Source organism: Schistocerca serialis, chromosome 9 (assembly GCF_023864345.2).
Source record: "Schistocerca serialis cubense isolate TAMUIC-IGC-003099 chromosome 9, iqSchSeri2.2, whole genome shotgun sequence".
In the NCBI taxonomy this organism is placed as follows: domain Eukaryota; kingdom Metazoa; phylum Arthropoda; class Insecta; order Orthoptera; family Acrididae; genus Schistocerca; species Schistocerca serialis.
The window spans coordinates 406,117,482-406,130,128 of record NC_064646.1 but is presented as its reverse complement, the minus strand read 5'-3'; the positions used below and the strand labels follow the sequence as shown (position 1 = coordinate 406,130,128).

At 38.1% G+C, this 12,647-nt stretch overlaps 1 protein-coding gene across 1 annotated transcript in view; it reads right to left on the bottom strand.

The window, feature by feature from the left end:
* The window catches only part of LOC126419799 (protein still life, isoforms C/SIF type 2), a 924,442-nt gene that overhangs the window by 18,718 nt on the left and 893,077 nt on the right, over positions 1-12,647 (bottom strand). The gene's annotated exons all lie outside the window — the stretch shown is intronic.

Genomic DNA, 12,647 nt, shown 5'->3' with positions numbered 1-12,647 from the left:
CTATTTATGAATGCATGCTTTCATGGTGATATCCATTAATAGAATGTTATTAGGTTTCAAGCCACGTCAAGTGGCTAACTATTTAGTGTTCGATGCAGCTTTAAACTCAAAAGTATTTTATTATTTTAATTGCAGATTTGAAAATTATTAATGTAACCAAATTATTAATCCATTAATATCTGAATAAATTTCTAGATGAAAGATAAAAATCAAAAACTGTGGTGTGTTAGAGGTACCCAAAACACTCAGGAGAATGCAGCACTTGTCGGAAGCATTGGTAGCTCCACACAAAATCAGCATCTACTGGCACTGGCACTCAAAAACAGTTAACTTTCCAGTTATTAGCACAGCAGTGGTATGATGCAAATTCATGACATTCAGCATGAAGGGGTAATGTTACCAGGTAAATATCAGGCTACCAATAGCAGCTACTGAATTTTGTCACACAGAATCTGGAATCAAGTACCAGTTATGAACTAACACTTCACACTGAAGCCATGTTTACTGACCATGCATGAGGTACGCACAGAACTTTGTTGCATGTCTCAGCAGAAGGTGCTTTTTTTTGTACTTACATAGAATGTTGTAGTAAAATGCACCAATCCATAAATAAGTCAGTCACTGAACCTTCCAGAAATTATAAGTGTTAAATGATAAATAACTTTAGGAGACATCAATCAAACCAGTATAATCCACAAGTTGTTGGAAAGTGGCTATAACCACTGTGCCACAGTAGATGATGTACGCCACATGGCAACGGAACTGAGCAAATAGCAAATTTTTCAACATATCACCTCCTTTCTGATTTGATATGTTAAATTTGAATGCTGAAGATTAGATGGGTAGATCACATAACTAATGAGGAGGTATTGAATAGAATTGGGGAGAAGAGGAGCATGTGGCACAACTTGACTAGAAGAAGGGATCGGTTGGTAGGACACGTTCTGATACATCGAGGGATCACCAATTTAGTATTGGAGGGCAGCATGGAGGGTAAAAATCGTAGAGGGAGACCAAGAGATGAATACACTAAGCAGATTCAGAAGGATGTAGGCTGCAGTAGGTACTGGGAGATGAAGAAGCTTGCACAGGATAGAGTAGCATGGAGAGCTGCATCAAACCAGTCTCAGGACTGAACACAACAACAACAACAACAACAACATGTTAAATTTAGCTGGTATATGCATGAATAGCATTAAGCAGTTTGTAAGTTCCCTTCTTGATGGGCTCTATGGACATGATGAATGTAAAAGGTGACATAATTATTAGAGTACCTCACTCAGTCACTGTGCCATTTAGTAGCCTGTAGATAGCCACCATATAAACAGCCACACAAACAAATTTAAAAAAAAAAAGTGACTCATTCTGGAAAAAGTTGATACTTCGGAACTATTAATGGAGCATAAGATTAGCTAACTGAATGCATTAGCAGATTGGGTTCTACAAACTATGCTGAGTGCATTCTTTGATTTGTTGTTGTGATGACTGACTGTTTAAGCTAGTAGTTATGTTAGAATTTGGATCAGAACTGTCAGATCAAAGAAAAAATTTACTGAAGATCTAAATAGGTACACACAGCTTACACTGTTCAGATTCATTACATGTGATTATTCATAGAGAAGCAGGAAAGTATTACAGTCTACAGCAGATATGAACAATTTCAGTACAAAAGTCAGTCTCAAAATACACTCATGTTCATAATTAGGGATAATTGCACAATGTGGTGGCACACAACATGGCACTACACAAAATGGTGCTAATAGCATAGGCACATAGGGAACATACACAACACAGATCTGGAAGTCCACAGTATCGGTGATAAGTTGAAAAAACCGTACCGAAACAAATCTGCTACAAAACACCACTGTTTCCTGCACAAGTAACCTGACATCAATATGGGATATGATCACCATGCACATGTACATAGGCTGCACAATGGGTTGGTATACTCTGGATCAGGTGTTCGAGCAGCTGCTGGGGTAAAGCCTCTCATTCTTGCACCAGTGCCTGTAGGAGCTCCTGAAGTGTTGTAGGGGTTTGAAGACGTGCAGCAATGTGTTGTCTGAGAGCATCCCAGATGTGCTCAATGGGGTTTATGTCTGGAGAACAGGCAGGCCACTCCATTTGCCTGATATCTTCTGTTTCAAGGTACTCCTCCATGATGGCAGCTCGGTGGGGCAGTGCATTATCATCCATCAGGAAGAAGTTGGGACCCACTGCACCACTGAAAGGTGGACATACTGGTGCAAAATGACGTCCCGCTATGTCTGACCTGTCACAGTTCCTCAGTCAAAGACATGCAGGGGTGTACGTGCACCAATCACAATCCCACCCCACCCCATCAACCAAGACCTCCATACAGGTCCCTTTCAAGGACATTAAGGGGTTGGTATCTGGTTCTTGGTTTATGCCAGATGAAAACCCAGTGACAATCACTGTTCAGACTACACCTGGACTCGTCTGTGAACATAACCTGGGACCACTGTTCCAATGACCATGTACTGTGTTCTTGCCACCAGGCTTTACGGGCTCTCCTGTGACCAGGGGTCAGTGGAATGCACCTTGCTAGTCTCCAAGAGAATAAACCATCTCTGTTCAGTCATCTGTAGACTGTGTGTCTGGAGACAACTGATCCAGTGGCTGTGGTAAGGTCCCAAGCAAGGCTATCTGCTGTACTCCATGACCGTCTGCGGGCACTGATGGTGAGATATCAGTCTTCTTGTTGTGTTGTACACTGTGAACGTCCCGTACTGTAGCACCTGGACATGTTCCTTGTCTGCTGGAATCGTTGCCATAATCTTGAGATCACACTTTGTGGCACACGGAGGGCCCATGCTACGACCTGCTGTGTTTGACCAGCCTCCAGTTGCCCTAGAATTCTGCCCCTTATAACGTCATCAATGTGTGTTCTTTTAGCCATTTTCAACACACAGTCACCATTAGCACATCTGGAAACATCTGCACACTTACTCACTGGACTGTACTCTGACATGCACCAACACACCTCTGCATATGTGGACTGCTGCCAGCGCCACTATGCGACGACCGCAGGTCAAATGCACCGCATGGTCATACCCCGAGGTTATTTAAACCCGAAAACTGCCCACCAGAGTGTTGTTTCACCATGTATCAGCATTATCCTTAATTTATGAGTATGAGTGTAAGATAATAAGCATTTGGGACAATATGTATCTTGTACACCACTGTCTTGGATTTGACACTAGTGGAAGCAACTTGAAATTGTCTTCCTCTGATGTGTAGGAAGTATCAAGTGTATATCTGCATCATGAGGATGAATGACTATGCAGCACACTGTTATGTTTGTGTTCTTATGCACAGGCATGGAATGAAAGGAAGCAAGTCTGCACCTGCTGAATAGCAAATGTATTGTCCATCTAATAGAGGCACTGTGAAAATCTACATCTAAATTAATGTTCATGCTCGGCAAACCACTGTGAAGTGCAAGGCTGAAGGTATGTCCCATTGTACCAGTTATTATGGTTTCTTCCCATTCCATTCACATGTGGACTGGGGGTAGGTGATTGTTTGACAGCCTCTGTGCATGCTGTAATTATTCTAACCTTGTCCTCAAAATCCCCATGTGAGTGATACATAGGTGATGTAGTATATTCCTTGAGCCATCAAAGTTGTTTCTTGAAACTTTGTTAATAGATTTTGTCGGGATATTTTACGTCTATCTTTGAGAGTTTGCAAGTTCAGTTTCTTCGGTATCACTGAAACACTCTCCCACTGCCCTTCTCTGTATACCTTCTAATATCCCCAGTTAGTCCTATTTGGTACAGATTCCACACACCTGAGCAACGTTCTAGAATGGGTCACACACCCCCTGCTTACCCAGACTGAGTCTATGTGATCATTCCATTTGATATCCCTACAAAGTATTACACTCAGGTACTTGTATGAGTTGGCCAATTCCAACCGTTACTCATTGACATTATAGTCCTAGGATACAACATTCATTTTGTTGTGAAGTGCACAGTTTTACATTTCTGAATATTTAAAGCAAGCTGCCAATCTTTGCACCATTTTGAAATCTTATCAAGATCTCACTGAATATTTATGCAGCTTCTTTCAGACAGTACTTCATTATAAATAACTGCATCATCTGGAAAAAGTCTGAAGTTACTATTAATATTGTACGCAACATCATTGATATACAACATGAACAGCAAGGGTACCACCACACTTCTTTGGAGCTCACCCAAAGCTAGTTGCGTATCTGACAATGGCTCTCCATGCAAGGTAACATGCTATGTGCTCTCTAATAAAAAGTCCTCAATCAAGACACAAATTTCACGTGATACCTCATATGATGAAACTTTTGATGCTAAGCATAGTCTGTTACTGAATCAAATGCTTTTCAGAAATCAAGAAATACTGCATCTACCTGACTTCCTTGATCCAATGCTTTCAGTATGTCATGTGAGAGAAAGTATGAGCTGGGTTTCACATGATCAATGTTTGTGGAATCTGTTGCTGACTGGCATGAAGAATGTTATTCTGTTCAAGATGACTCATTATGTTTGAGCTCAGAATATGTTCTAAGATTCTACAACAAATCAATGTCACAGATATTGGACTGCACACTCTGCTGCAGAGTGAAAATCTCATTTTGGAAACAACCCCCAGGCTGTGGCTAAGCCATGTCTCCACAATATCCTCTCTTTCAGGAGTGATAGTTGTGCAAGGTTCGCAGGAGAGCTTCTGTAAAGTTTGGAAGATAGGAGACGAGGTACTGGCAGAAGTAAAGCTGTGAGGACAGGGTGTGAGTCATGCTTGGGTAGCTCTGTTGGTAGAGCACTTGCTCGTAAAAGGCAAAGGTCCCAAGTTCGAGTCTCGGTCCGGCACAGTTTTAATCTGCCATGAAGTTTCATATCAGTGTACACTTTGTTGCAGAGTAAAAATCTCATTCTGAATATTGGACTGCAGTTTTGTGGATCACTTCTATTACCCTTCTTGTAGATGAGAGTTACCTGTGCTATTTTACAACTACTGGGCACAGGTTTTTCAAAAAATGTTCAAATGTGTGTGAAATCTTATGGGACTTAACTGTTAAGGTCATCAGTCCCTAAGCTTACACACTACTTAACCTAAATTATCCTAAGGACACACACACACATCCATGCCCGAGGGAGGACTCGAACCTCCACCACACAGTCCATGACTGCAGCGCCTTAGACTGCTCGGCGAATCACGCGCGGCAGTATGGGTTTTTGTTTGAGGGATCTATGACAGATTATAATTAGAATTGGGGGCTAACTCAGTCAAAAATTCAATATAGAATCTGTCTGGAAGTTCATTGGGCCTTGGCACTTTATTTATTTCTAACAATTTCAGCTGTTTCTCAATACTACTGACACTAATACCAATTTCACTCATCTTTCAGGTTGTATGAGGACTAAATTGATGCAATTTTCCTGGGTTTTTCCTTCATAAAGGAACATTAGAAAACAGAATTAAGCATTTTAGTTTTTGTTTTGCTACCCTCAATTTCAGTTCCTGCCTCATTCACTATGCACTGGATACTAACTTTGCTGCCACTAACAGCCTTTACTTGTGGCCACAAATGTTTGGGAATTGTGAAGGCTGTTCGACAGTCTTCTGCTATGGTAGTCACTGAAGCTTTCATGATTTGGCTTCTTGACAGCCAAACATGTTTCATTTAGGATCTCTTTATCTATAGTCCTCTGCTTTGTTCTACATCTATTATGCAGTAGTCACTGTATGTTTAGAAATTTCTTTGCAGTGACTGTATACCAAGGAGGGTCTCTCCCATTATGAACTGTTCTACTGGATAAATATCTATCCAGAGTGTGGTCAACTATTCTTTTAAACTTGCACCACAGTTCATCTACATGCTTTGGCTCTGTGCTGAAATTTTCAAGTTTCTCATTGAAATATGACACTCCCAATTTTTTCCTATTTTATTGAACACACTTATCTTCATGTCTGTATTAGTTGCCCTTTGTGTTTTTGTATTCATTGTTGTTATAACTGCCTCATTGTCACTACCAATTTCGATATGGACATCCTCAAAGAGGTCAGGTCTATTTGTTGCCATTAGATCCAATATATTTCCACCATGAGTGGGGTTCTGAACTATCTGTCCTAGGCAGGTTTCAGAGAAGGCATTTAGTAATGTATCACAGGATGTCTTATTATAATGCCCACCACTAACAAAACTGTGATTTCCCCAACTGGTTAATGGATGATTAAAGTCTCCACCAATGATTACAGTATGATTGGGAAACTTACACACAAGCAAACTGAGATTTTCTCAAAAGTTTTCAATTACCTCAAGATATGGGTCTAGTGGTTGGTGACAGAAGGATCCAATTACCATTTTATGCCATCACTGATAGTGAGTCTTGCCCAAGCAATCCCACATGCAGCTTCAGTTTCTGTCTTGGTAGATTTGAGTTTCTTGTTTACTGTGACAAATACACCACTTTAATTTCCCATTAGCCTTTCTTTCAATATAATATTAAATTTTCCCCAAACATTTCATTGGTATCAATTTTAGTTTTCAACCAGCATTCTGTTCCTAATATTATGTGAGCTTCACTGCTTTTTAGGAACACTTCAAACTGTCACTTTGTTGAGAATATTTTGGCACGTAACTATTAGGATTTTAATACTCTCACCTGTGGGAGGCATTTCTTTCAATCTTACACTGGTACTTGTGGGTTTCCTACAGCTATCATTACATGGATTTTATGGAGAGTCACCTAATTTTTTTTTTAGACAAAACAAAAAAGCCCTGTGTGCACCCCACACACAGATGGCTACCTGGGTAGCAGCCTCTGATGTGTAGTGCACATCTGACCCATTTAGGGGCAACCTACAGTTCTCAACCCTATGGCACAACTCCAGGAAGTTGTAGCCTAACTTGTCACAGAACTTTCAACAACTCTTGTTCGGTCCTTCCAATCAACTCAGAACCAAAGGCCATAATCAGTTCTCGAGACAATGATTTAAATTGTGAGCTCTTTTGAAACTCGATGGGCAAGGCTAGTCTTCTCAACCTTCTCTGTCAGATGCTGCAATGATTCAAGTATGACCTCGAAGTCCAGACGACAAGCATAATTTTTTCCAATGTGTGTCACAATCTGCAGTTGCTTGCACTCTGTTCCCTCAATGGCTTCTAGAATAGCCTCTTCAACATGTTAATGAGGCCCCCAGGTATACACACTGAGTGTGCTTTGTATCCTATTCTGTCTCTTACTCCCATTTTCCTAAGCAGCACCATCATTTGCTGTATGCTTGAACTGCCAATGATGTTTGGGATGTGGCTCAACATTCTTCTCCCATAAGGATTGGAACACTCTACCTTCAGGTCAAGGACCGTAAAAGTAGGACGTTAGTGATGGAGGAGAAATTAATAACACTAAAAAAGATGGAATAAATCAATATTAGCCACATACTACTATCTACCTTTGCTCAGAGCCACAATGAATTCAATAGCATTTGCTGCACCTTAACACCAGTTTAAGCAATCTCTCTTCAGATAATGAAATTATCTGATCATCTGTGTGGTCCATGACAACATCTGGAGCCATAATAAACCCTCTAGTTGATCATTTGAGACTGGTTAAAAATGTACATTGGCCCAAAACTCAAAATCAGATGTCTGCATATCACGGGACGTGGTTTTGTCATTAAGTATGCACTTCACAAATTAACTCAACACTTCAGATTGCCTCCAGTTCCTCTCTGTATCTTCCTAAGTCCACAGAAAAGAAGATTAAATTTTAAAGACCCATCAGTGATGAGGAATTGGAGTCACAGCACAAGCACAGACAGAGGAAGGATGGGAAAGGAAATTGGCAATGTCCTTTTCAGGGAAACATTCACAAGACTTTCCTTCATGGCATAGGGAAACTATGGAAAACTTAAATCTAGATGGCTGGACAGGGATTTGGACCAGCATCCTCTTGAATGTACATCCTGTGTCTTGCTACTATGCTATCTTACTCAATCCAAATTTAAAGAAGCTTTCTTATCACGTTGTGAAGCTACAAATCTTTAAGGAATGAGCATCCTGGAGAGTTTAATTTCACCACAACCTCAAAGTTTTAAAAGAGTGAAAAAATTTCACTCTTGGTGGACTATATGCTTTGATTATCACATGTAATGAAGATCTAGTGGCAAGTTGAAATTTAGACTCTTATCACTGAGGTACATTTGTGGGGCTAAACTGGAACAGAAGTCAGGTGTTATGGTTTGAGTCTGGCAAATAGTTTTAATTTGCCACATATGATAAAAAATGTGCATGCTTCTGCAAGATTAAAACAGTTTCATCATCCTGCTTGAAGTGTTTACCAGACAAAATGGTCATACAATTTTCGAATCAGGAAGCATTGATTCAGTTTTATAAATTAGTCCACACACTTTTCAAGGTCACCTGTGATGACTGAATGTTGCAAATATCTGTTCACCCACTCTTATGCACAAAGACCAGTATGAACACTGCCTTTTATACCCCCTTTACAATGAGTAAAAAACAGAGATCTGCAGCAAATTCCACAAAAGTTGATATTTTCGACTGCAAAAAGTTCATCACATCTCACTTTTTGCAGTGAGAGGGACTTTCATCTGTCTTTACTTGCTGTGTAGAGATATTCATAGTGTACACTACACTAGACAAGTCTCTTTATGATTACACAGAACAAGTAACTAGCTCCCATGAAACAGATGTGCAGGATCTTTCCATGGTCAAAAATGACCAACAAAACAATGGGAAACAGAAAAAGAAATGTGGTACAGAAATCAGCTGCTTTAACTCATTCTTGTAAATTTTATACATTTACTTTTGGCATTAACTATTTTAAATATGTTATTACAATGAACCTGTTCTGATTGTAAGTGTAAGTACTATGAAAATGGCTTTTAAAATAAAAAAATCTACAACTGGTCATTGCTAAAATTGCTCTTTGTTTACTAAAATCCTGCTATAGTGAGAAAACAGAAAAGAATGCACATCATGCCTACTCACAATTTCACCTTAAATAGAGGGTCACATTTTGAGTTATTCTAAAGCTCATCTATGCCTACTTTCATTCTCACCTTAAATATGGAGTCACACTTTGGAGCAACTCCAAAGCAAACTGCAAAATAGGGTCATTAGAATCATATTATGAAGCTAACCTAGAGACTCATGTAAACCACTATTTAAGGTATCTGACATTCCTCCTTTATCATGTATGTACATTATGGGAACCCTTATATCCTTTATGATCAATGTAATGAGTATGGACAGTAGATCGCAAAGAAAACTGTGGTAGTTATGTTCACTTTGGCAGACAAAGCAAAAACTTATATATGACCTAAATCAACACATCCCTGTGCCAAAGTGGTACTTTTCACATGGGAGTTAAACTTCATAACAAAATTCCTGAACATATAAAATCATTTACTGAGGAAAAAACCTTTGGTAAATCGTTTATAGCATCACTGCTTTTACTCTACTGAAATACTTAATGTATGAAGTGTACTATTCATAATTTTAAGCAAATTTGCACAGGAACCACTTTCACCTGTATATTTATAAACTGACTTGGCCAATGGATTATGCATAAACTGTTTTTGTAGGCAACAGGACCAATAAAATAGAGTATAACGCTCTTTTCAAGCAGTTGAACAGCGAAACTATGCCCTGCTCTTAGGTACATATACAATCTATATTTAACTGTTACTTAAATTTAGAGTGTTCACTATCAATTACAACACCAGTTAAATTGTTAATTCTCATTAGTCTTCTCATTCCCCAGCATCATTCTATTTACACCTAAATACATTTCAGTAAGTAAGGATGTTAGGGTAACACTTTGATATGTAACAGAAAATCTGTTTGGTGCGTGTTAGTAGGATGTCTTTCACATTACAAGTACCTGTGAGGGCAACCTTTCTGGAGTCCAGACCAAATAAGGTGGCCAGAGATCTAGAAGGAAAAACCTGAAAGTTTTGAGAAAATAGACAAAATAATATACAGAGAAGATAAAAACTAAAATTACTTTCTTTTTATGTATGTGTTTGTAATAACATTTATTTGCAGTGTGGAACTACTATAAATTTTATTCTGCGGGCTCTTACAGATTTTGCTTTTCTTTTTCCTTTCTCCACTGTCAGAACAACAAAAAATTTTAAAAATGTTTAATGTATTTTTGTAAATAATTAACATTATACCTATGCATACTCTCATTTCTTATAATATGAATTCTTCATTGTCATCTATGATATAGTATTGTATGTATATAGTATCATCACTGGGGAATGATCCAATACCAAGTAAATAACTATAAAATTAATAGATATTATTGCATTCTATGCAGGTCCTAACATGTCTGTTTGTTGACACATATGTCAAATTAAAAAAGCAGTCAATGCAGAAATGTTCTTCACCCACATGAATATGCAATTAAGTATTTTCATTGACGATGCCTGAAATTTACTTTGTGCACCAATACATTTATAGGGCTTTGAGGTTACAATCTACATGTGTATAACTTAGCTGCATTATATCATATTTTATGTATCATTTGACAATGACTCAGAAGACAAAACAAGGCTGTAGTAAATTTGTACTTTTGACTGCCAGCAGAATCAGGTATCTAACTTCAACACATTCCAAGTGGCTGTGAAAACCACTGTAAAGAAACTATTGAATTTACATCATTCTCTAAGAACTATGTAAAATGTAAATAGATCTGTATTACTGTTCAAGAAGATCTAGTCATCTCTCCATACACATATATGTACAGGAATGATAGATACCACAATACTGAATGATTGCAGAACACAAAAATCTACAGTATATATTGTGAAAACTGATGAGCTGCAGGGCACATTTGCTTTACATTTATGGAGGCAGGGACCTGTACAATAACAGTCAACACTAGTACTAATTTTTCTTCTCCTTCTCTCCAAATATGGGCATCTTGATCTGTGGCACTGGATAAGGTTCATACTAATCTTTGAATAGTTTAGTTCTCCCCTTCTCTTTTTGTGAGAAGAAGAATCCTCTCATTCATTTCAGTCTTGTTTTTGTGTCTGTCAAGCACTCAATGCCTCAACTGTAAAATGGGTGTTTACCTTTATTATTTGCATTATTTGTAATCCACCCATGACTTTCCTATGTCATATTAACTTTTTCGTACAGCAAAATGTTCGAAATCCTCAGGAAAATAGATGTAAGCTACGGGGAAGGCTAGTAATCTGAAATATACAAGAATGAGGAGGGAAAAATATGAATGGAAGACCAAGAATGAAGTGACTGGATTAGAAAGAGTGTAAGACAGTGAAGTAGTCTTTTGCACCTACTGCATAGGAAATATAAGAAAGATTTAGGAGCGGAATTAGAATTCAGGGTGAAAGGATATCAATGATAAGACTGAAGTGTGACATTGCTGTTCTCACTGAAAGCAAGGAAGAACTGCAGCACCTGCTGAATAGTATGAACAATCTAACAAGTACACACTATGGGTACAGAGTAAATAAAAGAAAAACAAAAATAATGAGGTGCACCAGAAATGAGATTAATAATAAACTTAACATCAAAACTGAGGACCATGAAGTAAATGAAGTGAAGAAATTCCAGTACCAGGGAAGCAAAATAACATATGCTGGATGAAGCTCAGGAAAAAGAATGCTTTCCTGGCCAAAAAAGTCTGCTAATATCAAATATTAGCCTTAATTTTACAAACAAATTTCTGAGAATGTACATTTGGAGTGCAAAATTATTTGTAAGTGAATCATAAATAAGTGAATCATAAACTATGGGAAAACTGGAGAAGAAGAGAATAGAAGTAACTGAGATATGGTACTAAAGGAGGAATGTTGAAAATTAGAGACCGATAAGATAAGAAATGAGGAGGTTTTCTGCAGAATTAGCGAGCAGAGAAACATACGGAAGCTTTCACAAGACATGGGCACAGGAAAATAAGGCACATTAAGACATCAAGGGATATGTGTTTATGTATTAATACATTACATCTATCCTTTAGACTAGTTTGAACATAGCAATCTTTTTTTCAAGAACTATTATATTCCTGTTGCTATTGTAGCTACACTACAGAAATAGTAAGATGAAATATTTGATTTAAAGATGGATTTCATATTTTTCTATTTGTTCTCACATCTTTATCCAGCATTCATGGATTTTTGTGTGTATTTTTGGTTTAGTGGTAACTAGGGTATCTGTCACCATCTTCATTTTACAATTTATACCCTTTTCAGAGTCTAACCAGATTACAGTGTCATCAGTAATTCTAATGTGCTTCTTTACTATAAATTGCTAGCTTACTTGTGCTAATTTCCACTGGGTCAGTTGCATTTTTCAGAGACCACTTAAAAAAAAAGACTCCTACCATTAAAGACAGAAACACTCTGTGGTGTATCAATCATCAACATGTATAGCATGCTGCACAAATATCTCAGGGTAATTACCCACACCTTCATATGATCTACTTGTGCAATGACTCCAACACAAAATACATGTAAAATAGTTATCACCCTCAATGGACGACTGGCATATTAGCTGAAAATGAATTTTGAGTGACATGTTTCCTGAATGCAGGGCACATCACTGTATTATTGCAATGGGGACTTTTCTACTGTCATCAATTACT